Below are 16136 nucleotides of genomic sequence, written 5' to 3' on the forward strand. Positions count from 1 at the left end.
GAGGAGAAAAAAACGTATCCAGAAGGGAGGCTATCAGTGTCAGGTCAGGTTAGTCAGTCAACAAACATTTCTGAAGGGAGTACTATGTGCCGGGCCCTCAAGGAGATTACATTCTAATGGGGGAGACAACATGAAAGTAAGCACGTACCCAGAAGATACACAGGTGCAAGTGGAAGGGCGCATCAGAGGGAAGGCACTTGGGGAGGGGAAGGGGGAGAAGAGGGAGAGGCTTCCACTACAAGGCAGGAGCTGAGGCCTTTCAAACTGTCTCTTGGATTGGGTTGGAAACGGTCTTTTCTTGTGTTTTAATTCAGTTGCTTTAGCTCTGCTTGTGTTCTCGTTTTTGTTTGAAGGAAGCCAAGAAAGCTCAGCTGCCTGAGAGGGGAGAGCCTTCAGACACAGGGGACCACGTGAGAAGGCACAGGAAGGAGACACCAGCCATGCTCCTGGACCAGAGTCCAAGGAAGGAGGGAAGTCAAGGGTCTGAAGACTGGAAAGCTAGGAGAGGCCCAGGCTGTGAAGGGCTTTCTAGGGCAGGGACCAGGGACCCACTGATGTTTCAGGGTTTCATGAGAAATCCCTTTGGCAACTGAGTGGAGAATGGAATGACGGCAGAATTAAGCACAGAGACTGTAAGAAAGATGCTGAGCGGCCAGGATGGAAGATGGATGGGTGTGAGTTGTTTTGGACCTCCGGAGGCTGAGATGCCTCCCCAACACCTGGCAGATGTCCAAAAGACAGCTGGTAATGGAAGGGGCATTCAAGAGAGAATCACTGGTACCAAAGTGAGAGCTGGATGGAGCAGAGGAGATCACCAATCAAGATAAGAAAGAGGAAAAAGAGAAGGGGGGGGGGGGGAGACGACACACAAGTCTGCTGGGTGTGGGCCAGAGGAAGAGCCAGCAAAGGAGAAGCAGCAGAGACAGATATTAGGAGGATCCTGGAAGATCGGGATGAGGAGACCTCCAGAGACTGGAGAGAGAACAGAGAGAAGGGGACGCCTTGACTGACAACCTGGGAGCAGTCACAAGACAGAAGGGGTGGAGAGATGAGTAAGAAGAAAAGAAACACCCAAAAAAGGAGGAGAGGAACAAAGCTATGCCTTGAGGGAACAGCAGGGTCAAATGAAGGTTCTTTAAGGAGATCAGAGACCTGGGCACCTTCACCAGCAGTTTGTTCGTACATAAAGATCAAAAATTAAACCCTTATCACCAAGTGATAAATGGTCAAAGGATATGAACAAGCAGTTTTCAGATGAAGAAATTAAAGCTATCCAGTAATATGAAAAAATTATTTAAATCACTATTGATTAGAGAAATGCAAATCAAAACAACATGGTACCACCTCAAACCTATCAGATTGGCTAATATGACAGAAAAGGAAAATGATAAATGTTGGAGATGTAGGATAGGAAAATGGGAACACTGGTGCATTGTTGGTGGAGTTGTGAACTGATCCAACCATTCTGGAGAGCATTTGGAACTATGCCCAAAAGGCTATAAACTCTGCATAGCCTTTGACCCAGCAATAGCACTACAGTCTAATGGAGTAGATACAGACCTAAGTATCTCAAAGAGATCATAAAAAAGGGAAAAGGACCCACATGTACACAAATATTTTTAGAAGCTCTTTTTGTGGTGGCAAAGAATTAGAAATTATGGGGATGCCCAATGATTGGGGAATGGCTGAACAAGCTGTGATAGATGAACGTAATAGAATACTATTGTGCTGTAAGAAATGATAAGCAGGGGCAGCTAGGTGGCGCCATGGATAGCACACCGGCCCTGGATTCAGGAGGACCTGAGTTCAAATCCAGCCTCAGACACTTAACACTTACTTACTAGATGTGTGACCCTGTGCAAGTCACTTAACCCCAAATGCCTCACTTAAAAAAAAAAAAAGGAAGAAATGATAAGCAGGCGGATTTCAGAAAACCTGGAAAAACTTAAGTGGACTGATGCTGAATGAAGTGAGCAGAACCAAGAGAACATTGTACACAGTATCAACAACATTGTGCAATGACCATCTGTGATAGACTTAGCTCTTCCTAGCAATGCAGTGATCCAAGACAATTCCAAGAGACTAATGATGGAAAATGCTCTCCATGTCCAGGAAAAAAAACTATGGAGTCTGAATGCTGATAGAAGCAGACTATTTTCACTTTTTTTCTTGTTTTTTCTTTCTTGTGGTTTTTCCCTTTTGTTCTGATTCTTCTCTCACAACATGACTAATGTGGAAATATGTTTAACTTGATTGAACTGTATTGCTTGCTGGTTTAGGGAGGGATGAGGTAAGGAGGAAAATTTGGAACTCAAAATCTTACAAAAATGAATGCTGAAAACTATTTACATGTAATTATAAAATACCATTAAGATAGGGAAAAGAGAATAAATGGGCACAGAAATTTTTTTTTTTAAAGAAAAAAATTAACCCCCTGCTTGCAAACATAGGCACAAAGAGATGCTAATGTCAGGGCAATGGCTCGCTCTCAGAAAAAAGAGAGGGAACAAGTCTTTCAGTGCTCAGTGCAGGCTGGGCCCTGTGCTCAGGACTTCACAAGTATTGTCTCATTTGATTCTCATATAACAGCCTTGAGAGGTAGATGTGATCACTCCCATTTTATAGCTGAGGGAACTGAGGCAGACAGAGGTTCAGTAACTTGCTCTGGGTCACAAAGCTAACCAAAGGTCTGAGTCCAGATTGGAACTCAGGTCTTCCTGACTCCTGGCCTAGCAGTCTAACCACTGAGCCACTTGGCTGGACTAGGCCTCAGTGACATAGAAACTACCAGGTCAGGAAAGCTCTTCCACCAGGGCAGGCTGGCTCTTCACATTTTCTGTCACAGCCCCTTGGGCAGTCTGATGAAGTCAGTATTCTTAGATGTATAAAACAAGGGACACAGAATTACATGGGAAACCAATAACATTGGAATAACCATGAAATCATTTTCTTCTTTTAGGTTCACAACCTCTCAGAGCAAGCAAGTCAAGAGGCAGAACTCAAAGCCAGTTCTTCCTGTCTCCGAGACAAACTCTCTAACCACTACACCACATTGTCTAATTGGTAATAAGCACATTCATTTCTGTACAAACGAAAACTATTAAATTGGCTTTAAGAAAACTCAATTTGGCTTACTCTTCATATCCCCAAGTTTTATACCAGCTGTCTTCCTGAACATCAAGTTACATGTCAGTCCTCCTACCATTATCACTTCTCATGGTCTGGATCTTTTGAGATGAGATACAGCACTGCTCAAAAGATCCAAGTTCAAATCCTGCCTCCGCCAGGTACTAGCTTGTGTGACCCTGGGCAAGTCCTCTATCCTCTAGCTAAGCTTTCTCACCTTTAAAATGGGAATAACAATAAGCACCTGCCTCACAGGATTGTGTGCTCTAGAAATGCTAGCTGGCTAGTAAATTAATGAGATTTTAATTCTACTTCCTTGTTTATTCTAGCCCAGTGGAAATTCAAAAAAATACTCTCTGAATTCTTAACCACTGCTACCTTTTCCCCAGAAAGTGTGGCCCAGGGAAGTGATGGCCAGAAATGCTCAGCTCTGCTCCCAGCTCTCCATCTTTCTGAAAGGGCAGCAGCTTGATCCATTTCCAGTACAGAAGGAGGAGGCAAACATTTCAAAGCTGCGCCGTCACCTTCGTCAAGTCATTTTACTACTGGGTTTGGTTTGGGTCTCATTATTCGCCACAGTGTGACAGATTGGACAAGGAGCTGACTGTGGTGTCAAGGCCTGGAGCTCAGTGCCTGCTTCTGACCCTTCTCTGGGTGACTCTGGTTCAGTCCCAGCCTCTCGAAGGTTCAGCTTCCTCAAAGCTAATATCTCTAAGGTCCCTCCAAATTCCAAAATCCTCCTCGGAGTTCCCAGATCAGACTCTCCAGTACAAGGCATTTCCAGGAAACAAAAAAGGTGCCCTGAGCTCCCTGCAATATGGGAAGCAAACCATCAGCTATTTATAGGAAAATACAAGTCTTCCTGGGTACTTTCAAAGTACAAGTGGTTGTAATCCAAAGACATGAGTCGTCAGCAAATAAACAACAGCTAGATGTCCACGTGCTCACGAGCAGCATGCTTCTTTGGGATGCACTGTGCCCAAACAGTCAGTGCTTCACTGGAATTGAGGAAAGAAGGCCTGCTGGAAGAATTTACAACTTCAGGTCCAGACAAAGTGTCCCACAAAAATATGGGACAACCAACTTACTGACTCAACTCCCTATCTATCACAACTAATTACTGCAGTAAGGTTGAGCATGTGTTAAGTCCTGGCCCATTCTGTGTGCCACACCTAAAGACACAGAGTTAGAGCTTCCAGATTCCTACTAACACATTTTTTACAGTAATATTAACAGGTCAAATCTAATGTTCAATGACCATTCGATATAGTCAAGATTGCTTTAAATAAATCACTAAATGGCAAACACATGTTTGATGGCTAGCCGTGATTGGAGCTCAGGCAAAAGTGACCTCGGAATGAAGACACTGGGGAACTTTCCCCACCATGTCCCAAACTGTGGCCAGATCAAGAGACAAACCGGGAATCGCTTATCTAATCGGGGCCAGGAAATCAACATTTAGCGAGAACTAGCGCAGTCCAAAGCACGAGGATGGAGCTGGGTTTCTTAACTCGATGACTTCTCACCAGCCTCCATAAACAAGGGAATTCAGCTGCTAAGAGTCAGGACTCAAGTCCAGGAAACTCCCGATAAATCTCCTGCTGTGTGAACCAGAAAACAGCACTCACTACTCATCATCCAGCCGTAGCCCAAGCAGAGTCATCGAGGAGCAGCAGCACCTCAGCACTTTGGGTACGAAGAAAAAGCCCCAAATCAGCCGTGAATGGGCTGAAGATGGGCATATTTAAAATCTCAAGTCCACAATCACCAGAAGCCAAAGCCAAGTCTACACTAAATGAGCAAAGAAAAAAAGAAAAAACCCCATAGAATCTTCAGATCTGAACTCTAATGCACCAGCCTAAGCATGTGCCTCCCCCTTTCCAAACCCTTCTCCAGCCTCCGCCTTCCAGGGCTCTCCAATCAAATACACATTGCTCTGCTGTGGTCTTCAAAGCCCCTCCACTCTAGAGACCCAACTTACTCCTCCAGCACTCCCCACTGTAAGCCAATGGGACCACTACACTAGCCACTCTCCTAGTACCTTCCCACTGTCCCCTGCAGGCAGCCTGTGAGCTGGTCAATCAATGAATAAACATTTATTCAGTGCCTACTATGTGCCAGGCATTGGGAATACAAAAATCGGCAAAAGACTCTAGCCTTAAGGGGCTCACCATTTAAGGGGGGAGACAAGCAGCAAACAAATACCTAAAAATATGGACAGTACCAAAAGGAAATCATGACCAGAGGGAGGGCACTGCAATGAAGAGGGGGTGGGAAGGCTTCCTGGAGGAGGTGAGGTTTTATTTGGGCCTTAAAGGAAGCCAGGGAGGTCAGTATGCAAAGAGGGGGAAAAGTCTTCCCCACCACCAGGAAAACTGGCTGGAGCTGACTGTGGGAGAGTCCTGTGCAGGACAACAAGGGTCACTGGATCCAGAGGACTCATGGGGAGAGAGGGGTAAGAAGCCTAGAAAGGTGGGAGGGAGCCCGGCTGGGAAGGGCTTTGAATGCCACGCAGAGGATCGCTATTTGATCCTGGAAACCACAGGGAGCCAATGGAGTTCACTGAATAGGAAAAGGCCCTTGGTGCCTAAATGGAGGCTAGTCTGTAGTGAAGAGACTTGAGGCAGGCAGACCCACCAGCAGCTAGTGCAGTAGTCCAGGAGTGGCTGATGAGGGCCTGTACATAAGAGGTGCTTAATAAATGCTTGCTGACCACTCCAGTCTCCATGGCCTCCCTCAGGCTGCTCTCATGCCTCCAGTGCCTGGGTCCCTCATGATCACCTCCTTTGAAGGCTCAGGCTGGGTACCCCCCCTCCTCCAAGAAATGTTCTCTCCTCAAATTTTCCCAAAGCATTTTATCTGTGCCCCCTCTTTGCCGTCAATACATCCTTACCCAGAGAGAGGATGAAGAGCTATCTAGGCAGCCAGTGGGCAGGGTAGAGCATGCTGGGCATAGAGTGAGGGAGACCTAAGTTCAAATCCAGCCTCAGACACTTACTAGTGACCCTGGGCAAGTCACCTAACACCAACTGGTCTGACTCTGTTTCCTCACATGTAAAATGGGAACAAAAAGAATTCCTGCTTTGTAGAGTTGTCATGAGGATAAAATGAGGCATGTGTAAGGCAGTCGTTTATTATCCCGTTTATCTGTGTCTATCTTGCATCCTTGCCCACCCTGACACAGAAAGATACTGTGAGAGGGCAGATTCACACAGAGTGCCACCGACGGGACTTCTCTGGGCACCCTCCTGGAGTGAGCTCCAAGGGCAGAGCACTTCCCTCCCTCCCTCTACGGACACCCATAGTTCCCGACAGACTCTCCCCAGTGCCCGGCCCTGGCGCTTCCTAAGTGTCTGCTGAAGCGCACTGAATCCAAACCCGCCTTTCTGCCTCTTCCAGGACACTGGAATTGAGCAAACCCAGCAGGGAGGTCCCGTCATTGCTGCCTTTTCTCAGGCTTCTGTGGCTGGGGCCCAGTTCGACCCCTCCTCCCAGTTACTGCCCAGTGGAGGGAGCAGCAGGACCCAGGGAGCCAGATGCCCGGGCTCCTACCAACTCCACTGCTCAGAGGCCAGCGGCCAAGTCAGCCGAGCTCTCCGGACCCACCTGGGCGAAGGGGAAGAAAACTGGCTAAGGAAAGCGGAAGGGTCTCCCTCCCGAGGTAGGGCTCCAAGCCAGCCTGACCCTCTGTGGGTGACACTGCCTGCTCAGGGAAAGGCTGGACTCGGGCCCTCTGCGGGCCCTTTCAACGGGGACTCTTTCGAGAGGCCACAGGATGGGCACAAGCCCGAGGGCCGCCTGGGCAGTGCCAGGCTCCGAGCCCTCCCACATCCAAAGCTCCCTTTGCAACCCTGGAGGGCCACATAAAACGAGCATTACCGGGCTGACTCAACACCGGCCTGTGGTCCTCTAACTGGGGGGAAGGAACCGGCCTCCCCCGACCTCCCCGGACAGAAGCGGAGGCCAAGCCCGGGGGCCAGCGAGGAGCCGGGGAGAGGCCAGGGCGGGTGAGGCGCCAGGACCCCCGAGCCCCATCGGGGGTTCTCTGGGGGCCAGAGGAGAGGGGACTCGGCCACTGCCAGTGGTCAGCCACCCTCCCTGCTCTTTGTCCAGCTCCCGCCCCCCGAGCGCAGCCGGGCTCCCGCAGGGAGGTCCGGGCCACGGCCTGGCACCTCTGTGTCCACGTCCCCTCCCCGGCAGACCCCTCCCCAAAGCGGGGCAGTCGGAAGACCCGAGGGCCGGCCCCGGGCCTCAGTTTCCTCATCTGTAACGCGAGCACAGGAGAAGCGCCGCCCCGCCGCCAGTCAGGTGCGGGGGCTCCAGAGGGGGCGGCCCGCAGACTTCGGGGACCCCGGGGAAACCCCGGAGCGGCGGCCCCGCCCCCTCCCCGCACGCGAAGACCCGGCCCCGGGGGCGTCAGGGGGCGGGGCCTCGGCGCCCCCCACCGCCCTCCCCGGCCCGGTAAAGTCGGCCTTACCCGCGCCCTGACCCGGGGCGCTCGGGGGGGAGAGGGGGCGGGGAGGGGGGAGAGGGGGCGGGGCGGGGGGAGAGGGGGCGGGGAGGGGGCGCCCCCGATGCCGCGAAGTATTCGTAGAGATGACCGACGGGGAGGCCCGCTCCGCCCCCCGCCTCCCCGCGGGCCCTGCCGGCCCTCCTCCGAGGCGAGGCGGCGGCGCCTTCCCTCCTCCGAGGCGGGCCCGGCCCGGCCTCCCGCTCCCCCCGCGCCCCGCGCTCCCGGCCCGGCTCGGCCTCCGGGGCTGCCGCCCGCCCGGGCTGACTGACGGGGCGGCCCCGGCGGCGGCGGCCGGTCCCGCGCCCTCCCGCCCCCGCCCTGACCCGGCCTGGCCCCGCCGCGCGCGCCCCGGCCCGTCCGCCCGCTCACCCGGCCCTGCCGCTGGCTGCGTTCAGGCGCGAAGCGCGCTCGCCGATCCCATCCGCGAAGCGCCCAAAATGGCGGAGTCCCCAGCCAGCAGGCCTGAAGCTCCCCCCCCTGCCCTCCGCCCGCCCCCGAACGGCTTTGGTCCAATCGCCGCGCGGGAGCCGCCCCCAGCCTTGCGCGCATTGGAAGGAATCTCCTACCCGTAGTTCCCATTGGGTCTTCCGGAGGTTCCAGAAACCTGTCGGCCATTGGACAAGAGAGTCAATCAATCGAGCGCTCCGAGCGCATTCTTTTCCTAAGGACTTGACGGATCCGGAAGCTCCGGCTCCTCGGGTCGGAAAGCAGCAAATGAGAAGTAGGAAGAAGACTCTCGAGTTCCCCTTCCGCCTTAGCAACAGCGGAGCCCCGACTTGACAGACGGATTAAGCATCCAATGGGTGCGGACGCTGCTTTTTAAAAATAAATCGAGTCCGGCCAATCCCGGCAGCCAAGCAGGGTGCCCAGGACAGCCAATGGAGGCCTGGGGGGCGGAGGCGGGCGGGCCTCGGGAAGCCACGCCGGGGCCGCGATGACGTTATCCCAATGTGTTCGATCGCGCGAAGCCGCTCCCCGGCGCGGGGAATTAGCTCAAATGGTAGAGCGCTCGCTTAGCATGCGAGAGGTAGCGGGATCGATGCCCGCATTCTCCACTTTCGCTTTTGGTGGCTTCCCCCTAACCCCCTCTACAGCTGGGAAAATGAGGCCCGAGGCGGTGGTCCTTCTTTCCCCTTTTACGGAAGGGGTCCCAGCCTCCTGGCCGGCGGCATCCCCGGAGGACAGTCCACTACTCCTGGGAAACCCCCGAGGGTCTGGGGTTTCCCAGCGCCCGCATTCCCGACCCCATACCCGCTTGTGACTCAGTCTGATCTAGACCGGATGCACGTGGTGTCCAGCCGAGGGGGGGGGGGCGCGTGGCCTGGGGCCCTCCAGCTGAGAATGCGGCTGTGGCAAAGGGGTCGCTCGAGGGTCCTGGTCGGGTGCACATCCCTTTGGCCCTTCGGGGCTTCTTTACAAAGCCGCCCGTGGGCGTCCAGCTCTTTTGGGAGCTCTGGTAGTCAGTTGTGTCCACCTCTTCCTGACCCTGTCTGGGGTTTTCTTGGCAGAGACACTGGAGATATTGGCCATTTTCTTCTCCGGCTCAGTTTGCAGATAAAGAAACTGAGACCAAGAGGGTGAAGTGACTTGCCCAGGGTCACACAGCGAGGAAGGGTTTGAGGCCAGATTTGAACTCGTCTTCCTGAGTCGAGGCCTAGCACTCTATCCACTATGATGCCACCTAGCCACCACCAGGACCCTCCCACCGCCGCCTCTGATGGGAGGTCCAAATGGGAGGTCAAGGCGCAGCTGTCTCCTTACCCCCCAAGGTCCCCTCTCAAAGGTTTGGCGGGACCTGCCTGCCATCAAAGGCTAGATCCCTGACTGTCTCTCCAGCCCCAGGTGGGGCTGACACTGCCTAAGCAATCTATGCCCACTCCTCGGCCAGCTTCAAGGGATTAAGCACTCCAAAGAGGCTCCCACTTACTTTACACCTTTGATGGATTGACCAGAGGATTCTCTAGCTGAGAGACCATCAGGGCTAGACCTTGTTCCATGTGCCAGGGTGAGAGTGACTGACTCATTCAACGGGCGTGGGGGACAACCCCCCAACACACCTACACTGATCTATAAAGATACCACCATGTAGGGGCTGCTCCACCGCCCATGGTGGCCACCTGCTCCCCCCTCCCTGTGGCTACAAAAAGTTGCAGCATGCCCATTGGCCACGCCCCTCCAGGCAGACAGGCTGAAGCAGGTGAAGGGCAGCCAACAGGCCTGTTGGTGAGTTGGGGGATGTCCACCCCAAGCCTATGAAGACTTCTTCCAGCAGCAGTTCATTCCAAGGGCCCTGAAGGCAGCTGAAGCAGGTGCTGGGGAGTGCCCAGAGCTTGGAAGAGGAAGCTACCAAGGTCATGGCTGCATCCCGGGGCCATTGTCATCCTCCTGACTGTTGTCCCGCCCCTGGACTCCGATGACTCAGGAAGAAAGAGCAGGACAACGACTCTGTGAGATGTCGGGACCTCACCCAGATATCCCGAAGGGTGAGAGCAAACAAATACAAGGTCACTGGGAGCACCCCAAACCTGGAGGAAGGACCTGAAAGCTGCTTGGAATGGAGGGGGGTAAAGCTGAATCATGCAGATGCCTTTTAGCTTTCCAGCAGCGGGGAGCCCCCCACTATGTGCCAAGCACCAGGCATTCCCCTAAGTTGTCCCCATCCCTGGCAGGCACTCCACCCCTCCGACCCCTCGCCTTCCTCCAGGACCATCAGACAAGGCCTTTCCTGATGAACCATTTACAGCTTGTCAGCTCCTCAAGATCAGTTTCACTTGGGGGTTTGGGGGCCTAGCGTCAGGCCCTCTGCCTGGTACCCAACACGTGATTAATAAGTGCTGGTAATTCAGGCGCTGGCCCAGAGAGGGGACAGAAAGCCAGACACGGATCTCTTACCTAGGTGGAGAAGAACTGGGAAGCGTGAGAAAATAATGGTTTGGAGACTCCCAGAGGCTGCTGGGGGGGTGATGTCAGGATTGATTGGATAGACTTTGCTGATTAACTCACTTCAAGTTGACTTGCTTGAAACCATACCTACCTGAGAGCCTGGCCCTGGGGGTGTCTCTGAACTCTGACCTCTGCTCACGGACCGCCCTCAAGTCCAGTGAACGAATGGATTTGGGGGATGCTAGCCAATTAGCTTGAAGCAGTGTGTTAAGCCGGCCTCTCCTCCAGACTGAAGGGAAGTCTCCCCTTGGCTCTGGAAGGATGACTTGAAGGAAGAAGCAGGCCAGGCTGAGCTCTTATCTCTCCTCTAGGGTAGATAAGCTTCTTAACTTTCTGAGCCACGTGTTCTCTCCTTACTAATATTTGGTAGGCTTTCATAAATGCTTGATGCCCAAAACTAGTGCTAAAGCTTCTCATTTATAAGTAACCATATATTAGAAACCCCAGCTAAGTTTCCCCAAACTTGAGACAGAAATAAGGCGAACACATATAATTTTACACACCACAGAAGGAACCTCCCAAACTGGGTGGGGGGACCCCCACAGGGTTCCTCCGTGAGCTTTCACCTGCCTGGGACCCTGGGGTTTTCAGACACCAGCCATTCCCTCCTTTCTGCTAGTGGATAAATCTGGAAGACAGAAGAGACTGTAAAGGTCATCTAGCCCCTCCCCTTCTTTTGACAGTTGGGGAAACTGAGCCCCAGGGAGGGGGAGGGGCCAAGATCTAAACCCGATGTCTTCCCAGCCTGCCCAACCTGAGGTTCCCGTTCCCAGGTCTCTGCCTCTGCCTCTGCCCCCTGAAAACAGCCCTTCTCAGGTGTGTGTTTGAACAGCCTTCTCCACTACAGACTACAAAAGGATGATGTAATCCAAGGCCTCTAAGAGGGAAATCCTTAGCCTGGGATAGTTTTCATCCTGCTAGCTGAGACAACAGCAGGTGATCCTTCTAGGCTGGATGTCAGAGAGCCCTGGGTTCTGGAGTCTCTAGCCATTAGACCACACGGCCTCAGAAAGCGAGAGCCAGGGTCCGACAGAGCTGTGCCTTGGAGGGGTAGACTGAAGGAGGGCAGGCTCAAGGGGAAGTGGAGAGGTGGGGAAGGGTGCCCATGCTTCCAGAGTCCAGAAGGGAAGTCCAGGCTCTCCTGAACTGTGAGAGGGACATGGCTGGCCCGAGAGAAGTGCCCCCTTCCCACCTGCCATTCCTCCCTTCCAAGCCATTAAGTGCTGCCACCTCGGTCCCTCCCCCTGCCTTGTAGCCAAGGGGCTGGAATGGGGAGTTTTGGCCACTGGATGCCAGCTGGCACCAGGAACCCAGCCCAGCTGTTCTTGGGGCTGGGCCCAGCTAACTGGGTGTGGAGCTGAGGGTGAGAGCAGGGGGGCACCGGCCCTCCTCCAGGGCCTGCCCACCCCTGACCTAGACCCATGGGTGGTGGCATGGATAGCAAAAGCTGAGGATCCATGCTAGAGCTGGGCAGGGACCTTGAAGGTGGGGAGGGGTTGGAACCACCTGGAACCGGCTGGAGAGCTGCTTGTTAAACTTTCAGAAACTAGTGAAAAGGACAAGCCTGGGTTTAACAGGTTGTCTAGATTTCAGAAACTGATGGAGGGGATGTTGGGGCTGATCTAACCAAAAGGTGTGGGCCGGATGCAGTCCTTTTTTCCAGAGAACTGTTGGCCAATCATTTGCCAGGATCCCCCTGCTCAGAGGTCATCTGCTGACCACCCCTGATTTTAAAGAGGGGACTGAAGCTTCCTTGTCTCAGACCATGCAGCAGCCCTGGGGGCTTAGAGAATTCCACAGCCAAGACAGACCAGCGCTTCATTAAGGCAGAATTTGGTCTTTCCCAAGCCTAATCCAAGACATTCAGGGGCTGGAGGGGCTCAGGGCAAGGCAAAGGATGCTCCCAAATCCCAGTCTCTGGGGATACAAGAAGGCAAGCTCCCAGGGCCCATGACTAGGGACCTAGGAGGCCGCCTCCTGGAACCAGGACCCCTCCCTCACCCCTGCTTACACCAGGCTCCCTTCTCTCACACCTCAGGGATGCTAGAAAACACTGGCAGAAACCAAGGTGCATACAGGCAAGAGTGAGGTCTCCGGGGCAGCTAGGTGGCTCAGTGGATAGAGCACCGGCCTTGGAGTCAGGAGTACCTGAATTCAAATCCGGCCTCAGACACTAAACACTTACTAGCTGTGTGACCCTGGTCAAGTCACTTAACCCCAATTGCCTCACTAAAAAAAAAAAAGAGTGAGGTCTCCATCAGGGCATGTCTGGCTGTTTTCCCCCACGCAGTAGCTGGCAGGCAGGCTTCCGGGCACAGCCATGGGGTACCTGCTGGAGATGTCTTCAACTCCAAAATGCCAAATGTGAAGGGTTCTAGTGAAAGAGCAGACAAGGGATGATGGGGAGAAGGCTGTCTTCTAGAGTAGAAACAGCATGGCCCACAACATCAGGGCAGGGCTTCCACATGTCTGTAAGCTGAAGCCCTGGGGAGGATCACTGGACTGGGCACCGCTCGAATTTGGCCCTGAGAACCTCCACACAGCAAGGATCTTTCCAGCTCATCTCGCCTGCCAAGCAGAATCAACTCTCCTAGAGAAAGAGACTCAGAGCTGACTTTCCTTTACAAAGATGGCCAGGGGCAGCTAGGTGGCGCAGTGGTTAGAGCACCGGCCCTGGAGTCAGGAGGACCTGAGTTCAAATCTGGCCTCAGACACTAAACACTTACTAGCTGTGTGACCCTGGACAAGTCACTCAATGTCCTGCAAATAAATAAGAAAGAAAGAAAGAATAGCTCAGATGTCACCTCCAATATATTGGGCCTTTCCTCTCCCCTTAAAAAAAGGGGGGGGGGAGGTGGCTAGGTGGTGCAGTGGATAGAGCATGGGCCCTGAAGTCAGGAGTACCTGAGTTCAAATCTGGCCTCAGAAACTTAACACTTACTAGCTGCGTGACCCTGGGCAAGTCACTTAACCCCAACTGCCTCACTAAAACAAAACAAAACAAAGATGGCCAAGTAGAACTTGAGAGGATGCCCATCCACTGGGGAATGGCTGGACAAACTATGGTAGATGGAGGTGCTATAAGAAACGATGAGCAGGCAGAGTTCAGAGAAACCTGGGAAGACTTAGAGCAGAACCAGGAGAACATTATACACAGGAACGGCAACACTGTGTGGTGACCAACGGAATATACTTGTCACTTCTCAGTGGTGCAATGACCCGAGACAAATGCAAAGAACTCATGATGGAAAACGCTCTCCATGTCCCCAGAAAGAACAGATGGATTCTGAATGCAGAACAAAGCTGACTTTTTTCACTTACTTTATCCTTTGTCATGGTTTTTTCCCCTTTTGATCTGTTTCTTCTTTTGCAACTGTGATTAATATGGAAATATGTTTTACACAATGTATAACCTATATCAAAATGCCTACCATTTTAGGAAGAGGGGAAGGGGGAAGGGAGAAAAATTTGGAAGTCGAAATCTTGTAAAAATGAATGCTAAAGGGGGCACCTAGGTGGCGCAGTGGATAAAGCACCAGCCCTGGATTCAGGAGGACCTGAGTTCAAATCCAGCCTCAGACACTTGACACTTACTAGCTGTGTGACCCTGGGCAAGTCACTCAATGTCCTGCAAATAAATAAGAAAGAAAGAAAGAATAGCTCAGATGTCACCTCCAATATATTGGGCCTTTCCTCTCCCCTTAAAAAAAGGGGGGGCAGCTAGGTGGTGCAGTGGATAGAGCACGGGCCCTGGAGTCAGGAGTACCTGAATTCAAATCTGGCCTCAGACACTTGACACTTTACTAGCTGTGTGACCCTGGGCAAGTCACTTAACCCCAATTGCCTCACCAGAAAAAAGAGAGAGAGAGAGAGAAAAGAAAAAAATAACATACTATTAAAAAAAACAGATAGCCAAGGGCCCTCTTGGGGTGATCTCCCTTGAACCCCACAGCTCACCAGTCTAGGGGCAGTTACCACATGCGTCAGCGTCCTCACTTGACTGATGGGGAACTAGGGCTTATAGAGTCAATGGTAAGATTTCCAACCACAGCTTCCTGCCCTACTGCCTCTCAAAACAATGCATCACACGTTAAGTATTTAGTAAGCACCTACTGTGTACCACTCTACTAGACAAGGGAGACAGGAGCACAAAAAATGAAACGATCCCTGCTGTCCAGAAGTGGACAGTCCAATGGGGAGGGGTGGTAGCAAGGATATTAGAGAACGCAAGCTACAGCACAAATATGTAATAGAGACAGGACCACCAGGTGGCGCCATAGTGCATAGAGCCAGGGCCCTGGAGTCAGTAAAACCAGAGCCCGAATCTGGCCTCTGACTCTTCCTAGCTGGGTGACTCCGGGCAAGTCACTTCACCCTGTTGGCCTCAGTTTCATCTGTAAAACGGGCTGGAAATAGAAATGACAAACCGCTCCAGGATCTCTGCCAATAAAACCCCAAAGGGGGTCACAGAGAGTCGGACACGACTGAACCACCACAAAGAGACCTGGTTGTTCGGGGGTCAGGGCACCAGCAGCACTTGGGGGTGGCGGGGGATAAGGAAAGGCTTCATGCAGGAGACGACACAGGAACTTCATCTTAAAGGAAAAACAGGGCTCAGAGGCAGAGGAGGGGAGCATGGGGGGACAGCCAGCGCAAGGGCATCAGAACAGAGAGGAGGCTGGATCACGCAGGGACGGAGGGGGAGCGATGTCCGAGGAGTAGAGGCCTTTGGACGCTGAGTGGGGGCTTGGTCTGGTCCTAAAGGCGACAAGAAGCGGCTAGAGTTGGCTGGACAATCACCTGATCGCGCGCAGGTAGACAGACCTAAGGAAGCTCCTTTGGCGGCAGCGTGGGGTAGCCTGGAGTGGGGAGACCCGTCCGAGGGTCCAGTGAGAGGGGAGGAGCGACCCCGCCCCCTGCTCTTCTGGACCGGGCGGTCCTCTGTTGGATACTGGGGAGATCGGAGACCTCTGTGCTTCTGCCCAAAGAACCCCGTCTAGAATCCTCATTCCTAGCGGAGTGGTGGGAAGTCAGGGGCTCTAATCCGTCAAGTCTATGCATTGTCCATCTGTGGGTCAGGTGAGATGAAGTGCGAGCAGGAGGAGGAATTGTAGAGCCGGAACACGAGGGGCTGAGGCCTGACTTGCAAACCAAACCACAATGGAGAGCCGAATATTTGGAGAGATTGTTTCTTTTACTTTTTCCACCATGACCTCTCCGGCAGGATGCCTGAACTTTGGCTTCAGGTTCTGCTGCTGGTGTGTTGTGTGACCTTGGGCAACTTACTCACCCTCTCTGGGCCTGGGCAAAATGAGAGGATTGGACAAGAGTCTCGTGCTGGAAAGGGGGCGGGGTGTGAGCCCGAAGATCTGGGCCTGAATCCCCACCGTGCTCCTCAGCCCCAGAGTGACCTTGGGAGAATCTCTTCACTCCTCTGAGCCGTTGAGCCGTTACTGTGCACAGTGATGTCCCAACTCTTCTCACTTCACTTTGCATCGGTGCATACAGATCTTGCCATGTATTTCTAAAACCACCCCCCTCATCATTTCCCACA

General features: G+C 53.0%; 1 protein-coding gene and 1 non-coding gene across 10 annotated transcripts in view; one reads left to right on the forward strand and one right to left on the reverse strand.

The window, feature by feature from the left end:
- Positions 1-8119, reverse strand: part of PPP6R3 (protein phosphatase 6 regulatory subunit 3) — a 100721-nt gene extending 92602 nt beyond the window's left edge. For all 9 annotated transcript variants that reach the window (XM_043973403.1, XM_043973402.1, XM_043973408.1 and 6 more), the window contains exon 1: positions 8009-8119. The gene's annotated coding sequence lies outside the window, so the exon portion shown is untranslated. The remainder of the gene's footprint in view (positions 1-8008) is intronic.
- A 502-nt stretch (positions 8120-8621) lies between these two features.
- Positions 8622-8694, forward strand: TRNAA-AGC. The gene has a single exon. It is a non-coding gene; the product is annotated as a tRNA-Ala (tRNA).
- Positions 8695-16136: the final 7442 nt, after the last annotated feature.

The sequence above is a fragment of the Dromiciops gliroides genome, chromosome 6 (genome assembly GCF_019393635.1).
Source record: "Dromiciops gliroides isolate mDroGli1 chromosome 6, mDroGli1.pri, whole genome shotgun sequence".
Lineage (NCBI taxonomy): Eukaryota > Metazoa > Chordata > Mammalia > Microbiotheria > Microbiotheriidae > Dromiciops > Dromiciops gliroides.